Genomic DNA, 22690 nt, shown 5'->3' on the forward strand with positions numbered 1-22690 from the left:
TGAAGAGGGGTGATGGTCATTGCAAGTTCTTAGCAAGAGTTTGTTTCTGTATCAGGTCTAAAAGGTAGGGTCACACAGTTCTCAGGCATAGTTTGCATAATGGCATCATGGTTGTTAATTCTGCATGTTGGCTATGCCAGCTCTCACATGTGTTCGGTTACACATCAGTCTAGGTTTTGCTATGCTTGTCCTTTTAAAAAGACTTGATGGACACATCAAAAGGCACTGTGATTGACAGTGAGGGGTGGCTGAGCCCCATCAGTTGAAGGGCCCTGATAGGAGATGATTCTCTAAACTGCCCTTGGACTCAAATCTGCAACATGTACTCCTGGAGTTTTTAGCCTGACACACAAATGTACAACCTGCAGCCTTTACAAACATGTAAGCAACCCCTGTCTCTGTCCTTATCTCTAATATGGACATTATGTGGCAGGAAATATGATCATGCCATTGACATAGATGTGAAAATGAGACAAACTGTCACCACAATTGGAAGTGAATATGTTCATTCATCTACGTGCCCTACATTTCTCAGCCCTCTGTCCATCGAAATTGGTCATCTGACAGGACTGTAGGCACAGGGACACATCAGAAATGCATCTGCCTTGGGACTATCCACTCTCTTTGTGCTATGGCTGAGTGGGTAAGTAGATCCAGAGGAGGTGTCTGAGAAGAAGCCACTAGGTATCAGGAGCCTTGGCTCCCAAGCTATTCTGTAGAAGGTCAGTTCCGTGGAATTGGGCTATACATACACAATAAATACATCCTCATGGTAGTAAGTCAATCAGAATTTGAAATAATTTGTAGCAAATGATCCATGCTGACAAACCATGCTCTAAAGGTTCCCAGCCATCAAGGGGCGACTGGTAGTCCAACTCCAGCAATCTGGCCTGTTCCTCATAAGTTTCTCTACCAAGCAGCTTACTATGCTGGTGTACTAGGCCTCAGTGAGACAGTGGATCATAGACTTAGCCCTTGGAAGCCTCCCCATGGCTGATCGTTACTTGTCTAGCAAAGGTTTCATTTCAGACAATGACTCAACAGTGACTCCTAATACTGTTGTGGGCAAAATGGAATATCACAGATCAGATGATGGCTTCCTTACTGGTTGCAAATCATCCCCAAGATATGTTGATTAATGAGTGGATGTCAACTGGAAAGTCCCTTGTGCTAGGTCATAAAAAGCCTGACTGTTCCCCCAAAGAACCATATGACATGTCTGTCGTCTTTGACATTTTTATCCTGATACATGGAGGCCTAAGAGGGGTGTTTAGCCAATTGACGGATGAAGCAATGCTAGATAGGAGGGCTAATATGCTAGATGACAGAATGAACATTCAAAAAAGGTCTGGGCAGGCCAGAACAATGGGCCGAAACTAACAAGATAAAATGTAAGAGGTATAAATCAAAGTCCTGCCTTCAGTTTAAAAATTGAGTGAAGATTGGGTATGGGTTGCTCTGCACAAAAGCAGCCCATGTATGAAAGAGTCCTGGGACTCTGGTTGTCTATTAGATGGATGTGAGCCAAGAGAATGGCAGCCTTTTTAAAAACTGACGAAACCTGTAGGCTGCATTCACAGAGTCATTGTGCCCAGACCCCAGTCTTGCACTGGAGAGTATACTGATTGCCCACTATGTGCTGGGTATTGTGCTGGCTGCTGGGAATAGACCAGTGAATGGCACACATCAACCCTGCCCTCAAAAAAACTGATTTTTTTTTCCTTTTCAACGACAGAGTTATCCTTTGATCTGCAAGTAGGTCATAAGAACTCACAATCATGTGATGTGAGGAATGGTCTGGAGAACCAGAAATGAGAGACGCTTTAGAAATACAAAGAATCGCATCTTCTTATAAGCGTCACATACATTGGAGAAGGAGAAAGAACAGAGGTTGAGAAAATGAGATGGGGTTTGGGGGGTGGGACTTTCTTCTCAATCTTTCCGTTCATCTCCCCTACAATCCCAAAGGTAGATATTATTTCTCCATTTCAGAGATGAGCAAAACAAAGGCTAGAGGCTAACCCAGCTTGGATATGTTTTCAGAGCAGACAAGTGGCTAAGACAGAATCTAAATGGCATCTGCACTCACCCGGAGCTCCTTGTTCTTTCCTGTTTGTCACCTGACTCAGCTCCTACCTGCGATGGAGGAAGACATTTCTAGCATCTGAAGTGCTATGCTTCCTTCCTTGGGGGGGTGTTGTCTGCAGAAGGTGTGAGTCTCCTGAGAGCTCCCACAAAGGCTTCCTCCATCAATGCCTAGAGGGAAGTGACAATGGAGGAGGAGGCAGACTTGTGGGTCATGACCTAGATGCTCCTATGAGAAGCCACCTCTAACAGCTACACATCACCTACTTCAAATAACTGATGCCTGCTCATCCTTCTGGCTTTAACCCAGCATCACTTTCTCTTCTCTAAGAAGCCTTTTCTTTTTCTCAGCATGCATTAGGTGCCTCCATGATGGACTCTTACCACGCCACTGGCCAGCTCAATGTCTATCTGAGGTTCTCTTAGGATGGAGCTTGGGTCTGTCTTACAATCTTCTTCACCCTGATTACTCAACACACAATAGGTACTCAGTAAAGGCTGAGACAATTTACACAAGCTTCTAAGATCTGGGGATTGTTTTGATGCTGCAAAAACAGCCAGTGGGTTTTGTACTTTGACTCTATGCCTGGCTTGGGTGGAGTTCACAGTAGGGCATGATGTGAGGATGGGACAGAGAGCCAAAGAGGTTGCTGGGTCTCTTGCTAGAATCTACTATACTAGAAAACATGCTCGGTGACCATGGGACCAGGACAGGCCAAGGTGGGTAGTGAGCCACCCAAGTAACCTTAGGGGTCACTTGGGACTCTTTGTAGATTTTAGGCTACCTAGAATCTTTCCAGTATTCTCAGGGATGGCCTGTCTGGACCTAGGGACTATGAGTCATCTCTTGATTGCTCCCCACGTCTCTGGCTTGAATCCATGACCATAGAGAGGTCGGAGTTAATGAAGGACATGGAGGGTGATGTCAGCCATAAAGTAGAAACAAAAGCCCTGAACTGCTCTTTTCCTTCTTGTCAGAAAGCACAGTGGTGGACTTCATAATTACTGTCATAAAGGACCACGCACAGGGGAAGTCATTAGTCTCATGACAAGTCATTGTTCAGTGACAAGGGAAGTGTCAGATGAGGCAGGCCCAGGTCCCAAGCAGAGTTCCTCAGAAGAAACAGGGGAGGAGTCCATTGGGTCACCTGGTCTGGCCCTAGGGAAAGGCTCAGCAGGGGTGGCGGTCATGTTGCATTTTAAGTTCCTTCAGTGTGGGAGCTGCCAATTAGGTCCCCTGTGCTGGGCAAGAGTTCAAATACCGCACTGTGAGAATGATCTGTGCAACAGCAACTGGACTGGGTAGCGAGACACTGTTATCCAGCAGGATGGCATCCTTCAGGGCACAAACTCTGGGAGCCACTCTGGATGCAAAGTCACCCTTTCTTCTCTTTTAAATGTATCATAGCATCTTTCAAATGAAGAATCCTCTAGAGCCTTCCTTGGGCTCAGAAGTGAGGTCTGTTGATCCATCCAGTGTTGTTTTTTTTTTTTTTTTATTTGCTTTGTTCCTCAGCAAGACAAAGGGATGCAGATCTCAGTAATTATTAAATCCCTCAGTCAGTTCATCTTCATGTGCCTGACAAGGAGCCTGCATGGCGCTTTCTCACCCCCAACCTTGACTCTCAACATGTGTGGTTACCTCACTCCTCTCCTTTCAAAATCTCGCTGTTCATTTTCTACAAGAAAGCTACCTGGATAAGCGGACGTGGTATATTCATGAAGTGGAATATTATCGAGCCCCTGAAAGAAGGGAATTCTGGCACATACTACAATAGCTGTACCAACAGTGTGAGTGAACTAAGCCAAACCCAAAGGGGTAAATAGTGTATCATTCCACTTATCTGAGCAACCCAGAGGACTTACATTCATAGAGGCAAGAGGCAAAGTAGTGGTTTCCAGAGGTGGGAGAGATGCAAATAGGAAGCTGGGTCTGAGTACAGAGTTAGCTATGCAAGAGGCAAAGAGTCTAAGAGTAGCAATGCTGGTTATACTGTGAACCTATTTGATATTGCCAAGTTGATACATTGTACATTCTGAGCATTTGCTATAGTAGAAAAATAAGGGTTTCATCTAGTCTGAATCTTCAGTGTGAGTGGTTTAAGCTTTGATCAAATAAGTTGCATTGTCTAACTTACTATCTATGTGTACTAGGCTCCTACCTCTCATCCAAAGTGAAAAGTTTAGTGCCATGTGAAGATTCAGACTAGAAGAATTTCATTTTATGTATAGCAAGCATACCCTGAATACCAAGTACTCGGGACTGGGGTAACTGAGTACCAAGCACTTGGGTGACTACGTATTAGACAAAGACAAGCTGAGTTTCTGAGTTCATCCAGTGTGTTGGATTTCCACTTCTTAGAAGACTGCTTCTTTCCAGAAATGGGTGGCCACATGAGGAGGACAGGGCGTGACCTCCAGCTGTATCTGCAAACATGAGACAGATGGAAGGTACATACTTATGTAGTTCAAGCCATGGGACAGGTACATCTGGTCTCTTCACCTAATCCCTGGGATCCCCTATGGATATCATAGCCTGGTTTGAGTTAGGGCTGGGGCTGGGGCTGGGGCTGGGGCTGGGGCTGGGGCTGGGGCTGGGGCTGGGGCTGGGGCTGGGGCTGGGGCTGGGGCTGGGGCTGGGGCTGGGGCTGGGGCTGGGGCTGGGGCTGGGGCTGGGGCTGGGGCTGGGGCTGTGAGCTGCTCATTCCCAGCTCAGCCTTGTCTTCCTGTCTCCATCCTCCATCCCTTCCCATATTAAAACCTCATTTGTCTCATGCACTTCCCTGTTCCCTTCCGCACCCCACTCTGCCCAAGTGCTATAATTTATTCACAGTGCACATCTCAAGCCTGCTGCTCTCAGTCACTGATGCCATCCATATTCTGTCTTGCATTATTTAACTCTGGAAAATGTTCTGGCCCCAAAATAAAGAGGGAGAGACTCATTAGTCTAGGCCACATATATTTCTAAGTCTTTGAAACTTTAGAGAGCTTCACAACCATTATTCCTAAATCTTTCTTTATTTAGAACAGTGGCCCATACTCAGGAAGAGGGCCTTGGTTCCCAGTCTATACCAACCTTGCTAAGTGGGCTCAGTCAGGGTTCTGATGCTGGCCCTGCTTGCCCTTTGCTGACCATGGTCCTCTGTGGCATACCTTTCACTCTCTAGTCATGGTAGCTGCATGTATGTAGTGCATCAGACTAAGTGGCCTCCCAGGTCCCTGCAAGATGCTCATATACTGTATGACATATGTCCCTGCCACTTCATATCCCAGCACTCGGGATATGAGTTAAAGCCAAGCAAATAGCACCTTTCAATGTGAATTTCTTTCAAACCCAACCTGTAACTCATGCCGAACAGACATTTCTCCAAATAAGCTCACCATTTCACATAGTTTGCAGCCATAGAAACCTGATAACATCCACCGTTGAGGCTCTACATTCATTGAATTGATATAGTGGCTTTACTTACAAATACACAAGTGTGTTTGGTCTCTGCAACCTAATTGCAGAAGTGAGTTGAGGAGTGAGGAGCCAGGACAGAGGGAAGTTAAAGCTCAGAGATCCTGGATGTCATCCTTAAGCCATCCAACTGCACAGCATCAAGGATCTGAGACTTAACATCTAGAAATGTCTCCAGTGGGATACCCTAAAGCCTCTTGCTTGCAGTTAGTCTCATGTGGCAGGCCCGTTTCTCTCTTCATTTGGTGCCATCAGAGCCAGCATCCTAGAAGACCCTTGCTTTTATACTGCATCATGACCCATATCTGATCAAAAAACCACTCACTGCCTTGAAGATTCAGACGCTCTCCTTCCTTGGATCTCAGCTAGATGGGACTCAGGCTATAGCTTTCTGAACTTGATTGTCTTAGTTAGGGTTTTACTGTTGTGAACAGACACCATGACCAGTGCAAGTCTTGTAAAGGACAATATTTAATTGGGGCTGGCTTCCAGGTTCAGAGGCTCAATCCATTATCATCATGGTGGGAGCATGGCAACGTCCAGGCAGGCATGGTGCAGGCAGAGCTGAGAGCTGTATGTCTTCATCTGAATGTATCTAGCAGAATACTGGCTTCCAGGTGGCTAGGATGAGGGTCTTAAAGACCACATCCACAGTGACACACCTACTCCAACAAGGCCACACCCACTCAAACAGGGCCACACCCTGGGCTGAGCATATGCAAACCGTAACATTGACTCAGGCTTTCTTAAATCTATTCTCCCAAATTTAAACTCTAGTTAATCACCACCCATTCCCTCAGCCCTCACCTGATGATTTGAAACCCCTTCTAAAGATCTCATTGCTTATTGGATGACGTCCTGTTTCCTGCTATGGTGTCTATGGATGTTGCCTTCATCTTAGCTGCCTATCTGCCCACACGTTTAGTCCTGCATAAGCCTGAGCTCACAGTGATTCTCCAAACGAGCCAGGTGGGTTTCCAGACCCACGCTCCCCCCACTGCTTTTTTTTGTACATCTTTTTTTCCTTTTTGTTTTGTTTTGAGACAGGGTCTCATGTAGTTGAGCTCAAACTGGCAATGTATCGGAGGATGACCATGAATTTCAAGGCTATACAGTTGAGAATGACCTTGAACTTCAAGGCTATGCAGGTGAGGATGACCTTGAACTTCATGGCTATGCAGTTGAGAATGACTTTGAAACTTCATGCCTTCACTCCTCAAAGTGCTTGGATTATAGGCACACACTGCTAACTCCATTTGTGCAGTGCCGAGGAGTAAAGCTTTGTCCATGCTTGACATGGGCCTTCACATTCACATACCAACTGAGCAATGCGCCTGTGTTCTGCCCTTTATGGTTCTTCCCTGTTCCTTGTCTTGCAGGATGTAGCTCACAACATGCCTTGGGGCAGGACTGGGTACCATTCTTCTTTGCTCCCATAACACCCTGCATCTACTTTCAACACAGTCTTTTCTGTGGTACCGAAAGAAATGTGCTTGCTGATCTATCTCCATTATACGACTTTTTGTTTCTTAAGAGCAGGAAACCAGCCCTCACTCATTTTTATAGCAGCAATGTAGCATCTACAAAGCAGAACAAAGTATGTGTGTGGTGAGAGTTTGAGAGAAAACACTATCTTTGATTTTATTCTCAGAACGGTGGAGGGGAACAAAATGCCTAAGGATATAGGGTGTCCTAATAAAGATTGTGTTTCTTCTATCTGTATTGTTCCCAGGGGCCTCTTCCAAAAATGTTTTACTGAGGTTCAGATGCTCAGTCAAGGTTACCCATATCTGCCCAACATCTCTTTTAGTTCCAAGTTCAAAACTAAGGACCCACCTCTTAAAGCAAGGTGTTTACTTGATTTAGAAAAAAAAAACCCTTTATCCAAGTATGTACAACCTTTGCTGTTGTGATATGATGCCATCTGAAATTCACACATGAAAACTATACAATCAAGGGACAGAAAAATGGCCAAAAAACCCAAAACAAAACCCAACCCAAGTCATAATGCTTTAAGTAAGCTTGTGGTTTTATGTTGAGATATCTATACGCATTGCTACCCTTGACGATTAACAGGTAGCCTGGCCTGTGGGCCATGGGTTGAATACACTGAGCTTATTCCAAAATCACAAATAATATCAGGACTCTGAATGGTCACTTTTTTAAATTAGTGTCCTTGTCCACAGGGGAGAGCTGGTGTCAGATTAGGGAGGGATCAATACAAACTTACCCTTTCCCTTCATCTTGGGGAGGAGAGAATGTGAACCTCTGAGATGCTCAATGTCATCACCTGCTTCCCAGGGGTGGGGGAAGCAAAGGAACTGTGGGTAAGTGCCCAAGACCATTCCAGGAAATGCTCATATGTGCTACAATTGTTTTCGCTGCTGCTCAAGGAGAAGGAGCAAGTGTTGGGACAAGACCTGCAACAGCCAAGGTCGACCAGAAGTAACAATCGTCTTTCCCTCCTGCGAAGACACCTCAACCCTGTCTTTCCATGGACCTAACAAAGCAATCACAGCCACCCACTGGTTCCATTTTTTACTCAATCACCAAATGATTTCTCAGGTCCAGGTGGCAAAGCCACCGCCCCAGTATTAACACAGACTCTAATTACCCATTCTATTCCTCACCACCGCAACGCTGGTTTAAAGTTCTTAACTGGGCTAGATTTTACCGTCTTCTTGCTGTGGGCATAAAAAGGACGGAGGTCCTCTAATCACTGCCTGGGGTCTCAAAGCAGCCAGCCATAAACTGCAATATCTACTCATTTATTCCTGTTCATTCAATTGGGTTCAAATTGCTCTGAACGAATTCTTGGGCTGCAGAAGAAGCTGTGCAGGCTTATTTTCATTAGCAGGGGGACAATGAGCAGGGAGATTGGGAAAGAAAGGGAAGGACAGTTCTCTGTGCCTCCAACCTTTCCCACCAGCCCCAAGGCTCATACCTCTCCTTCTATACAGAAAACAGGCTACCCCAGGGTGCCTGAGTCTTACCAGTACAGAATGCTCACTTCCAATAAACTCCTGATTTAACAGGACCAGCATGGGAAGGAAGGCTATGCTTGCACCTTCCTCCAGCAGAGCTGTGTCTCACCATAGTTGGTTTTTTTTTTCTTTTTCTTTTTTTTTTTTTATTTTTTTTTTTCTTTTTTTCTAGGGAGGAACTGAAGGAGTTTGCTTAGAAGGAGAGTCAATGATCCTAGTTGGGCATGGCCTTTAAGGTTAACTGTGAAGTGACTCTAAAACACAGGTGGATTTTTCTCTGTTACATTCAATAATGTTCTCATTAGGACCACCTCATCCTAGCATCCTGGGCTGAGATGATGCTTCTGAGGTCAGGCCATTTGGTCTCTGCCTTGTGTTCTCTCTTGATTTTCTACTTTGTTTTTACTGTTTAGGGAATCTCAGACATGTCTTTTGTGGATTTTCATGATATAGCAGAAACCCTTTACTTACTTCCTCCTTCTTCCTCCCCACTTCCTTCTTTTCTTCCTCCTCCTTGTCCCTCTCCTCCTCTTCCTCCTCCTTTTCCTCCACTTCTTCATCCTCCTCCTCCTTCTCCCCCCTCTTCATCTGGTTCTCTTTGTCTATAACTTAGACCATTAGGAAGTTTGATTTTCAGGTCAGATCACCCTCATTCCATGATTCTTAAAAACATATAACTTAAGAGCCAGAAGAATTTCTATTCACCAACTTTCCCTTTCTATCTAGTCAGGCGGGTGACTTCTTTTAGATACTCTCCAGTTTCTCTAAAAGGCCTTCAGAATGCTTCTACCCATGTCACTTTGGCCACTTTCAAGAGGGTTTGTTGTTCTTTCAAAGTTTCCTCCCAGAAAAGTGGATTGGACAACAATTCATCACACACTACTTTTCTCTTTCTCTGGCAACAGTGTGAGATTTTGGATTCAATACTCCCAAACCATTCAGCTTCAAGAAGGAAAACTTACAGTGGCTGTGGGACTGTGCTAGGAAGAATGCTGGGTTTGTACCCAGGACACTTGCATTTGGGATGTGGGCATGCACAGGTAATGAATGGCTGGGGTACAGGATACTGGTGACCAGGGACAGTACTACAGGAGAAACATAGTCCTGATGGGAACAAATGAAACAACTAAGAAAAAGTGATGGAGGAGGATGCTGAGAGTGGGGTTGGTCTGAAGGGCCAGGGTATGATGTGTGGAGTGGGGAGGGCATGGCCAGGATCAAGAGTGTTGGAATGGCATAAATCTCACTTTTGCTCTTCTAGAAGGTACAGCTGATTTTTAAGGTGCAAATGGAACTGATTTCTGATGCTTTTCTCTTGAACCATCAGTTCGTGTTTGTAATCAGTGGCCCCAGACTTTACTGAGAACCCAAGGACCGCGGGATTTTTGATATTTCCTCAGTTTTGTCACCCAGCAGTCAGAGAAACCTATCTAAAGAGTGAGTTCAAGGTTGGGGAGACAGCTCATTGTATAATGCACTTGTAGTACAGGTGTGAGGACCAGAGTTAGAATTCCAAGTACTCATTCCATGCCTGCCTGGAATTACAGTACTTGAGAAAGTAAAAATAGGGGGACCCTGGACAAAGCTTGCTAGCAAGACTAGGCAAACCAGCGAGCTGTGGGTTCCAATGGGAGAACCTGTTTCAGTATATAAGATGAAGATCAGTCTAGGAAGGCACTTGCTGTCAACCTCTGGCCTCTACATCCACGTCTATGCTTGTACACATATACACACATGTGACCACATACACACACAACATACACACATACTTTTTCACACAAAGGCACACAGATAGAACTAATCATGTGGATAGACAACACATTTCTGTCAATTTCAAGCCAGCCTTTATAAACCAAAGGATCCAGCTACTGTATTTTCTACTAATACCACTAGTGCCTTAGATAAAATGGCTGAAGTGGTTTAGAATGATCTCCTCTAAGCTTCCTTGGCATGGCTGAATGTCTTAATCTCCCAAGCACAGAGAATCAGGGTCCAGTAGTAGACTCATCTTTTTGTCGAATGTCTCTCTTGGGTTCAGCCCACTGCCTCAACTAACAGCAAACACAGCTTTCTAGTGGTAATGGAGACTGGAGCAGGCTTGGAGCCCTGTAGCTTGACAGACAGAGCTGGGTACCACAGCAATCTGAAACACATCCCAGAGCGGAAGGCAGTGGGCAGATTTTGTTGACTCATGTTGTTTCCCAAAGCTCCAAGACTTCCTGGCAGCCAAGCCTGCTTGGACTGGTAAGACAGGAGCAGGGGCCTCCCAGAAGGTCCATTCCTGATCTCAGCAGTGTGCTTTGGGTATCAGGCTTATGTCTCTTCGGGCAATCTTCATTGTCAGTCATTTTTCTTCTCTTTTCCCCAGAACCTCTTGCTGACTACCAACTCCCCTCCTCATGGTTAATAACAATAACTTCTACTTAATGAATGATCTACATGCATACCTGCTTTTTTATAGTATCGAGAAATGTGGTTACTATCATCATCCCATTTCACAGAAGAGGACACTGATGATGGGGAGATGGTAAACCATTTATCCTAGATTTCATACAGAAGAAATATAGAGGTGAGACCCAAATTCTAATTGGTTTGATGTCCAAAACTGTGGCCTGGTCACCATAGTAAAGCAGAATGAGAACCTGTGTTGTGAGGGATCAACAACAGATGGATCCTTTCGTTGGTCCTTGTGTATAAAATGTGGGATCTTGATGTCCAGCTAAGTTACATGTCCATCCTTTTAGTGCCAACCCTTCTAAATACTAATTGCCATCCATTCAAGCAAGGCAAAGGTGTTGAGAAGCAGCTGGACCACAGTTTCTAGAGTCATTATATCTGGCTCTTATCCCACTATAGCTTGTGTAACATATGACTTTGGACAAGTAGCTTGGTTCTTGTCTTTTTACAAAGTGGGAACATCTTGTCAGTGGCTACCCTCTATAGGGTTCACTTGTTAAGGTATACTTTTCTGTAAGGTATACCTTCCTGTAAGCATATTTTTCTATGGCCATATCTTTCTACAATGAATGCCTTCCTGTGTGTGTGTGGGGGTATCTTTATGGTTCATGGCTTCCTATTGGGCATATCTTTCTTTGGGGCATGCCTTTCTATAGGCCATGCCTTTCTGTGGGTCATGCCTTTCAAAGAGCATGCCTTTCTATGGGGGCATGCCTTCCTATGGAGGCACACCTGTACTAATTATGATGATGATGGTGGTGGTGGTGGTGATGATGATGTTAACTGGACACAAACTGTTGTCATTTGGGAAGAGGAAACTTCAATTGAGAAAATAATTCATTGTATTGGCCCATAGGAAATTTTGTGAAATATTTTCTTGATTAATGATTGATGTAGGAAGACCCAGATCACTGTGGGTTGTGTCAATCCCTGGGCAGCTGTTTCTGGGCTGTGCAATAAAGGTTCCTGAGCAAGCCATAGATAGTAAGCCAGTAAGCAGTACTCCTGCATGCTGTCTGCCTCAGTTCCTGCCTCCAGCTTCCTGTCTTGAGTTCTTGCTTTGGTTTCCCTTCATGATGGACTATATAGCCTGTAAGCAGATACAAACCCTCTCCTTTCTAAGTTGTCTTTGGTCGTGGTCTTTATCAAAGCAATGGAAGGGAAACAGGGACATATACTGATGGGATATACATCCCCTTAGGAATTCCTGTGAGGTATAAGTTCCTGTAGCATATACCTTCTCCAGCAGAAAGCATCTTGGAACTGGAATCAGATATTGGGATTCTATTTTCAAAAATGACACATGACAGCAGCCTTGCTCAAGCACTACCTCTAATCCGTCTAAGCTTCAATGTCTTTACCTGTAAGATAAATCTACTAATTCTCCCAAGTATTGGGGTTCCATTAGAATCAAGGGAGACAGCAGTGCTTTAAAGGGGGAAAAGATCCATGCAATAGCAAAAATGGGAAACAATGACTGGTTGGAGTCTTTCTCCACTTCCTTGTAGAGTCATTCTCAAGCTATCCCTGTGAGGACATTGTAGAGAAGACAGAGGAAGAGAGGCTAGTCTGATTGTGGAGAGGACACGCACACACACACACGCACACGCACACGCACATGCACACGCACACTCACACGCGCGCACACACACACACACACACATACACACACACACACACACACACACACACACACACACACACACACGCACGCACATCCGGGTGGGTGGGGCCAGTTTACACTTAGATGATGTGTCAGTTTCTTCTCCAACATAATCAGCTTCTCATCAGCGTCTTCTCTAGAAGGCCAACAGCTACAGGGGAGGGCTTACTTCCTAACAATACCAGGGTGCTGCAGTGTCACAGGAGTCCTGTAGACTTGGTGCTAGGGTTGACTCATGTATAGACAATGCTTTGGAGAAAGTGTTGTGGACACTTCATACAGAACAATCCCAAGCTACCAGCTTGTGTGTGGGCAGGCTGTGTTTTAGGGCACTGTGGTCTTACAAGAGTCATGTGAGAGTCTGTCTATGTGCTCACCTGTGTCATGTGGATAGGCATCAACATTAGCCTTTAAATCTTCTGGAACACACTTTGTGGTGACACATACCTTTAACCTGAACACTCAGGAGGTAGAGGCAGATAAATTTCTATAAGTTCATGGCCAGCTTGGTCTACATATTGAGTTCCAAGTCATCTACACAGTGAAATTCTGTCTCAAAAAAATTCTTCTGGGATGAGAGATTTCAAACCTTCCTAAATTTAATATTACAAAAGCTTGGGTCCTCTTCTCTCTTAAAAAGTTTTAAAAAGCTTTAAATTCTTATGAAGGGAGGAATAAAGTTCATCAACCTCTCTCTGAAGATCGAATTCTTTTTCATGAAGGCTGTTCTCACATCTATTAATGTCAAAAGCTGTGAAGGGACAAGATACTACATGAATTCAAACTTGACAACAACCTATTATTGTTTCAAGTTGGTGGAAGTCATGAGATTCTGGACCAAAATGTGGTAGCTAGATTTCCATATGAGGGAGTAAAGATGGCCAGATGACACCGTGACCAAAGCAACGTATGGCAGAAAGGTTTTATTGTGACTATGGTTCCGGTGGGACTGACCGTTCATAATGGTGTCTGTAGGGAAGCATGGCAATAGGCAACTAGAACTGGAAGCTGAGAGATCCCATCTTTAACCACAAACATGAAGTAGAGTATGTGAACTGGAAGTGGAGAGAGGTTATATACGCTCAAAGCCTGTTCCCAACGACTTACTAACTTCTTCCAACTAGGCTGTACCTCCTAAAGGTTCGTAACCTTCCCAAACAGTGCCACCAACTGGAGAAGGATCATGTGTTCAATGCCTAAACTTACATGGTATATTTCTTACTTAAAGTACCTCATCACCTACACATACACATACACACACACACACACACACACACACACACACACACACACTCACACACTGAATTCCTTTGTAGGAAAGCAAACCTGCATTAGGGAGCCCAAATCCTTCATAATGGGCAGTAGCCACTAATATTCCACTCATTATCTTCTAAATCTGTTTGCTACACAAACACTTATGAAGTGATTGGAGCAGTCACTAAGTACCTTGCTTGTAAAACATGTAAAATCCCAAGAGTTCCATGGGAAAGGAATGTTTCTGTTTTGTCGTGTGTTCCTTTAGTCTTTGTCCCTAGGTTCTATTTCCTAGCCCCATCAATTTTCATACAGATATCTGGGGGAGGGGAGACGCTAAGAGTTTTATTCTTTCCTGTCCTGCTTTCTGGGAAGCACCATTTATACATCTAACCCCAGGGACACCCATGATGAAAAATGTTTGCCTCCTTCTTCTAGGGTCCTCAAGGAATTTATACCTGGAAGGTACATGGTCTCATCTCCAGTTCTAGAAGCATGAAGACAAATTGCATGCAATTTAGAAGCCAGCAACTTAGGTGATTAGGGATGATGTCAGGGGAAAGAGCTGCACATATAAATATAAGCTCCACTGCTTAGGTAGTGGAGAAACAGCTGAAGTCAGGACTGTGGGAGGCATCCCTCACCTGTGTGTGCCAGGCATGTAGAGCCTTTCCTGATACAGACCTCTGATTATTCTTTCCTGATTTGGTCTCCCTCTGTATCAGTACATCAGTTGCTTTTCTCATCACTGGGACCAAAATACCTGACATAAACAACTGCAAGAAAGAAGAATTTCTTTAAGTTCACAGTTCAGAGGGTACTATCTATTATGGGTGGCAGGAGCATGAGGACTAGAGTGGTTTGATATATGACAGTGGAAGTCATCTCTCATGGAGCCAATCAGGTAACAAAGAGTTGAATCAAAGCTATGGTCAAGGTATACCCATCAAGGTCTACCTACAGTAACCATATCCCCAACTAGGTGCTATTCCCCAAGAATTTCACAACGTTTCAAAATAGTACTCAAGTGTTTGGAAACATAAGTCTATGGGGGAATCACTTTATATTCAAACTGTAACAATTACCTCTCATAAAACTGGATGAAATGGTTATTTTTTGTTGTTGGAGATTAAAGAAATACTGTATATTAATAATTGCCTAGCATGGTGCCTGACTGTGTGCTAGATTTGAAATGCAGTAACTGAGAACCAGAAAGAGCCTTAGCCTCATCTTCAGGGTCTCAGTTCATGCAAGATGAAATTGAAAGTCTGGGGGCCAAGTGGGTGACCATGGTAGAGCATTTACCACAGAGGGGTCAATGCTAGCTCAACATTCACTGGAAGCTGGGTCTCCTAGTGACCCAGATAGCACAGGAAATATCTAGACCAAACTTTACCCAGAGTAGTTAAGACACAAGAACAAGTGATGGGGTGGGATATGGCTTGGTAGTTAAGAGTATGCAGTGCTTTTGCAGAGGATCCGTGTGTTATTCTGTTATGCTTTCATCCTCATGTTTATACAATAAGAAAGAAGAATGGAAGCCTATCAGATTTGAGGTTCTTCCATGTTCCTTAAAAGCAAATGCATTGATGGTTTGAAATGGAAGGCTTATAGCAAAAGCCTTCAGAGTTTCTTCTAATTCACTTTGGATGTTGATATCAATGTGTATGGACTTGTTATTCTGGGGACTCACTAGAGGCAGCCAAAAATTCCTTATTTCCTGCAATTCTCATTAGATGTCTCTAGGTTTATGTGAAGAGAACTTATTACAACTTCTCTCAGGTAAATTAATCTCCCTTCATAACCCTGCTTATGGATGCCAGTGCTTTTGACTTCTAAGGACTCTCACAAGACATTTTTTCAATCAACTTCTATTGAGTCAATAATGATTATGTCTCTACCTTCTATTAATCAAAATCAACTGCCAGTCAGAGCTTTTGATTAGTCTCTGACCATTGCTTTTTCATTGGGCTATAAATCAAAACATGATGTTTTAATATAACTAAGCAAATTTATCTCCAACAAACTATTTCTGTTGTGTTTTTGGAAATATTGAAAGTTGCCCAAAGATTCTCTTGAGTACTGCCAAGAAGCACTGGAAACCATTAGGCACAAGATCAAGAAATAGAGATGAGCTATGATGATGGCTTAATTGGTGAAGCACTTGCCATGCAAGCATGAGTTCCCAAATCTTGCCTTAAAGAAGCCAAGTGGAGGTGTGGTGGTGTGAGCTTGCATTTCTAATATGGGGGAGGCAGAGAAAGTTGAGTCCCTGGGACTAGGCAGGCCAGTGAGAGACCTGTCTCAAAACCAAAGAACCTAGATGGACAACTCCTGAGGAACAACACCTAAAGTTGGCCTATGGCCTCCATATATACATGCACACACCAACATAGAGATGTATATACATGCACATATAGAAAGAAGAAGATGGTGAAGATGAAGCAGTAGCAGCAGCCAGAAGGACCTTAGGAATAATATGGTCCAACTTTTGACTTTAAACAGAACAGAGGATTGCAACATTTACCTATGTGAGTGAGTTTTCTTAGAGTTGGCCTCCAGACTGTTAACATGTCACTCTTTTCTGAGAATGAATATGACATAGGGGAAGACCTCCCAGCTACAACTGAGCTGTCACTTTACTCTCTTGAGCTTCTCAATTAGAACCCTGTGACACCTGGCTGTCTTTCTTTGAGTAGTCTGAATATGAAATAACCCCCTACAAGTGTGTTGAATATCTGGTGCCCAGCTGACGGCACTGTCTTGGGACAAGTTCTGGAGAGTTTAGGAGGGAGGATGTAGCAGGTGGAAGTAGGTCATTGGATAAGGACTTGGAGATATCTTGTCCCTCCCCCTTCTGCTTGTGTTTGTTTTCTGGCTCTCCCTCTTTATTTCCTGGCTACTATAATGGGAGAAAGCTTATATCACCAGGATCTTAAGCTCACCCCAGGCCCAAAGTAGTGTAGTCAGCCAACCACAGATGGAGCTCTCAGAAGCCATGAGTCAAAATAAATATTTTTTTTGGCCAAAGTGTTGAGAAAGCACATGATCTCTGTCATGAGTCTGACATTCAAAAGAGATGCAGCCCCTGGTGTTTTAAGGTTAGGCTGCCCCATGGAGAGGAGTACATGGTCCCCTGAGGCTGAGTGCCAGAACCAGTCCCTTGTTTTCTTGTCATGTTAGTTTCCTGATGTAGTTCTGTGTCCTTCCAAAGAATTATTATTAAGATCAACAAATCATATTTAGAGCTGGTGTTTGATGCTAGCTACCAAAAAGACCTTAATTAAAAGGAGGCATAGGCTTCATAAGTAGTGATATTGCCATGAGAACCCAGACCTTGGGACCATCAATTTAATGTTCTCTGTAGCATAACATGCTGCCTTTCAAATATACATACATGTCCTTGGTGCAACTCTAATTTGAGTGACACAGTAATTATTAGACAGTGGAAGTTCTAGGGGAAAATCAATCTTTTGTGGTTGTTATTGAAAAGTCTTTTTAAATTTTTGAGCTAGAGAAAACAAAACCTACAATATACCTAAATATTCTATTATATTAAATTAGAATAATGAATCCAGTATAATATAAAATGTGATCCTATAACACAATTTCTAAGGTGCGTTTGCCAAAACATCAAAATATGAAATAGATGTTTTGTAGATTTTGAAGCCACTTTTACTGATATATTTAATAATACCACTTGGTTTTTCTCTGAGTTCTTAGTGGGGTGCAAATGAATATGCATCTCTAGACAAAAGAATACACATTTCTTCAAGGCTGTTAGGGGAAAAATAAGGATTTTGCATTTTATGAATAGTTGTATTTTATCTGTCGAGACACTCCATGCAATTGTTTGCAGTCTCCTGAGAAAAGGAAATGGAAGAGTCAAGGGATGTTTGGGTATTATTCAACATTCCATTACTATAGCAAAGTAGTTGAGTTTATAACTTTTAAATAGAAGAAAGGTTTGCTTCATCTCAGAGCATTGGAGGTTTCAGTCCATGGTTGGTTGGCTCTGTTGCTTTTTGGCTTGTGGGCCTGTCCATCATGGCAGAGGCATGCTACTTACTGTGTGATTACTGGGAAGTGAAGAGTGAGAAGGAGGAGGAGCCATAACCTTTAAGGGCATGTCTTCCTGTGACTAGGAGTTTTCTAACTAGGTCCTGGTTCTTAGACGTTTTCTTTCATCTCCCAACAGAGCTGTGTGTGGATTGGTGACCAAGTTTCAAGCACAGGGACATTTGCTCGGTACTCATTCAAACCACAGCAATGGACCAGAGTTAACCCTGGTACTCATTCAAACCATAGTCATGGACCAGAGTTAACCCTGGTACTCATTCAAACCATAGCAATGGACCAGAGTTAACCCTGGTACTCATTCAAGCCATAGCAATGGACCAGAGTTAACCCTGGTACTCATTCAAACCATAGTCATGGACCAGAGTTAACCCTGGTACTCATTCAAACCATAGCAATGGACCAGAGTTAACCCTGGTACTCATTCAAGCCATAGCCATGGACCAGAGTTAACCCTGGTACTCATTCAAACCATAGCAATGGACCAGAGTTAACCCTGGTACTCATTCAAACCATAGTCATGGACCAGAGTTAACCCTGGTACTCATTCAAACCATAGCAATGGACCAGAGTTAACCCTGGTACTCATTCAAGCCATAGCAATGGACCAGAGTTAACCCTGGGTGTTTGTTGCTCTCTAACCTTTAGCTTTAATTTCCAGGTAGATTTTGAACAAAAGAAAAATGATGGCTTGGTTTATGGGTTGTCTTTATAACTTTGAGCACCTTGGACACGAATGGATGTTTAATAAATATCCACAGAAAGAAGAACAGAATGAGAGAAGAAAGAAGAAAAGGACCGGGAAGAAAACATTGCTGGAATGAATAGTGTCCATGGGCAGATTATTGGAAAACTGTCTTATCAAGGGTCCTTGGAACACATGTCCCATGAATTTCTGTGGCAGGTTGGAAGACTTGTAGCCATCCAGGCTGGAGTGAGGGGTGGGGGACTTATCAGTGTAGAAGGGAGAAAGATAGAGAAAGAGAGCAGGAGGAAAAAAAGAAACTAAAACAAATTAAAAGTGAAAGAAAATGAGTAGGGTTGGGTTTTAGGTGCATGTGGTGGGGAACTCAGAGCCCTTGGCCCCCAGCCCTGCTGGCTCACAGTGCCTTTTCTCCTATCTCAAAACTTCCCGGAGGGGACCTTCGTGGCCAAATACCACCTCAGCTTCCTTTTAATTTCTTATCAAGGCATTTGTACTTTAGTAGCTTTTTGCTATAGGAATGACTTGGTAATGATGGAATTTTACCACCAGCCAGCGAACTTGGAAAAGTTTTGCTTCTTGAAATGACTCCTGCTGAATGCCTCTCACTGGTCTCTTCCTGCTTCTTCCCACTTTCTCCTTCCTGACTCACCCTCTTCTGAGCACCTTGTTCTTCTGTCTGTTCCTTCTTCTTTATGCTGACTACACAAATGAGGGCCCAAATAAGGCAAAATAAACCGAGTGTGTTGGGAGTGTTTCACACTGGTGGGAGGCTAGTAACTGGTGGGAGCTATTGTAGAAGAGATCACTGTATCAAGAAATGATGACATGTTAATAAATAAAGATAATCATCTTGTTCTCACCTGCCTGATGTTCCTGTTGTATTTGGATGTGGTTTGTGTCTACATGCTGGAAATGTAGTCCCCAGGATGGCAGTGTCCAAGTGGTGGACATGAGGACAGTAGCACCACAATCTTCGTAGATGTTCAGTGATCTTCAGCAAAAGTTCTATTTAGCTTTTGGGAGACTATATCATGTCCTCAGGCTAGGTCACCCCATATTTTGGATCTCTTCTGCATGTGCCCAGTTCCTTCTAATTTTCAGTACCATGTTCTAATACAGCCAGGAAGCCCACACTAGAGGCTGAACAAATGAAACCACTTGATCATGGTCTTCCATGTAGGCTCATTTCATTCAAAATACCAACCCCAGTCCTTAACTATAGCAATGTGAGACAGACTTGAAATCCAACTCTCTCACCTTGGGCCAGTGCCTCAGTTTCCCTTCTAAGTGAGCATTTTGTAGTCAACGTACCCTCTATTTTGTTTGGCCTTGTCAATTACACTGCATAACAATCTGAATGTATGCCTTGATAATATTGTAGATTACTCCTGTGATGGACTTTTGGAGTCAAAATAACAAATGTCAAGTCTATAAATACCAAGGTGTAGAACGGAGTTCCAGAGAGAGGCAGTTTGGTGGAGTTCCCTCTTGGCTCTAGTCCCCGTGAAGCTCTGGGAAATACGTTTTGAGATGCAAAGAATGAAATTCTCTACAGAGATGTAACTGTTTAAAATAGTCCATTGTCAAGCGAGTGTTTCTAAGATGCACAATGGAGGCTGTTCAACCAGCTGCCAATGGCTTCTGACCTCTCACCCTGTGCTTTGGCTTGAACTGGTGAGAGGCTGGTATTGGTGAAGTTGACAGTAGGAACCCTGCCCTGATACCTGTGAGCTGGAAAAGGCAATATATCTTCTAAGTTGAGAGCACACTGTACAGAGATCTTGAAATCACTGGAAGCATGGACAGAGGGCTTGGTAATACAGCATCCAAGGGAAGCAGTATACCTACTCTCTGGTTTGATTCCTGGGAGCATCTCAGGAGGATCAATATCATTCAGAGAAGGAAGAGAAAAGATCAATTGTTTTTATATTTATTGATCTGATCCAATGCATGGCTGAGATAATGGGGTAGGAGGGGAACAGAGGAGAAAGGTAGCCCTTAGAAGATGGGTGAGTAGCCATCTATTGGAGAAATAGAAAGGTCAGGAAGGCCAGAGCTTGCTCTGACCCCCTTAGAGGATGCATGAGGGCGGGGTCCTGTGAATCTGGGGTTGGGAGAAGCTTCTGCCTGTGCTGGGGGCTGGAATCTTATTCCGATACTGCAGAAATTTCATTTTCTTCTCTGTTTTCTCCTAGTTTAGAAAGTAATACATGTTTAATTTAAAAAAGATAGCTTACAAAAGAGTAATATAGTAGAAAAATTAATTTTATTGATGTTGCAACTGTTCCAATCTTTTCTCTACATATGATTTAGGTAAGTTTGCTAGAACTTACATGTATGATATCATATCTTGCTTTCTGGCTTAGTAATAAAAATACATTTTCCATGTTATTTAAAGTTCTTCAGAACATCATTTAAATAAGACCTTTTAAAATGTAGAATAATCAGTATAGAAAAATTGAAAAAAAATTACCAGAAGTATAGAAGAAGTAAAATTAACAAAAAAATTGCCACCCAGAATGACTACTATTGATATTTTAATGCTTTATTTTGCTATGTACGCCAACAGAATTGCCAATCTTGCTTTTTACTTATGCTTGAAATAACATGCAGAAACGTAATTTATGTACTATTTGATCTTAACTACATAATCCACTATCACTGAATTTATAAATGACTTTATTTATATTTGGTTTTAACCTCTTGGGACATGGAAAAAAATAATATTCTGGACAGCTAAATCTCAGGTTCTTAGGAGACACATACTCCTCAGTGTGGGTAAAGTATGGGGAGGGTAAAAGTTCATGGCTGTCATCTTGACAGGAAGATGTGGAACGTTGTCACTGTCATGAAGAATCCTTAGCACAAGCACTAGAGAAGAAAGGTGACTTCACGTCCTTCATTTCCAGTTTGCTTCTACTGATAAAAACACCCTAGCAAAAACAATTTAATGGAGCAAGGATTTATTTTAGCTCATATCTAAGGGTGCAGTGAAGCATGGCAGAGAATCAAGGTAGTGGGAACTTGAGGCAGTTGGTTGGATTGCATCTACAATCAGGAAGCAGAAGGGGATGAATACTTGCTGCTACTCTGACGGTCCCCCCCCCCGCCCCCTACTTTCATAGTCCAGGATCCTAGCCAGGAATGGTGGCACCCACAGTGAGCAAGCAGTCTTCCCACGTCAATTAACACAGTAAAGATAATCCCCCGTAGCCATTCCTGGAGGCCCTCAATCCAGGTGATTCTTGAATCTATGACACTGTTAATGCCAACTGTCAACACATGCTTCTTTCAGACTCCCATTGCCAGAAGCACTTCTGGAACTTTCTGTTCCCTGTTACAACCCTTAAATACTTCTTCTCAGGAAGTCCTATCATTCAGTTTCCCCTTAGTCTGGTTAGGTTTTGTATCCAAAGTTGGAGTTTAGGAAGGGTTTCCCCTCAGCATGGGGGAGGGTAAAGGTTCTCTGTATTTTGACAGTAGAGAGAGACCATCAATCACCACTTCCCTGTTCTGAGGTCAGGCTTGCTATCATCAGACCCTGACAAGCAGGGACACAGGCCTGGTGCATAGAGGGAGATGAGGTATTCGTTTCATAAACAGAGCAGAATATTGAGAAGGAAACAGCCTGGGACATATGTCATATTGCCAAAGGCAGTTTAAAAAAATTAACCACACCCTTAAGTCATTTAATTCCTATTTCAACAATGGCATCAGTATTCAAGTTCCAACAGTCATATTATCAGCAGATGACCTCAGAGAGTTTTACAGAAAGTTCTCTGGGCCTTACTGTTCATAGGGAATATCTCAGAGGGCAAAGAAATCATTGCTAAAGAGGGATACGTGTTTGATGGGATGACCCTGGACCCCAGAGGAGACTGTATTAAAGACCCTTCATCCTTGTCCACTGTTTCTTCTCATAAGACTTAGAACAGAAAGGAAAGAAAATGAAGATTTCTTTTCTTGCTAGAGAGGAATGGGATTGAGGAGGAACTTCATACTTC

This window comes from Arvicanthis niloticus, chromosome 15 (genome assembly GCF_011762505.2).
Source record: "Arvicanthis niloticus isolate mArvNil1 chromosome 15, mArvNil1.pat.X, whole genome shotgun sequence".
Taxonomy (NCBI): domain Eukaryota; kingdom Metazoa; phylum Chordata; class Mammalia; order Rodentia; family Muridae; genus Arvicanthis; species Arvicanthis niloticus.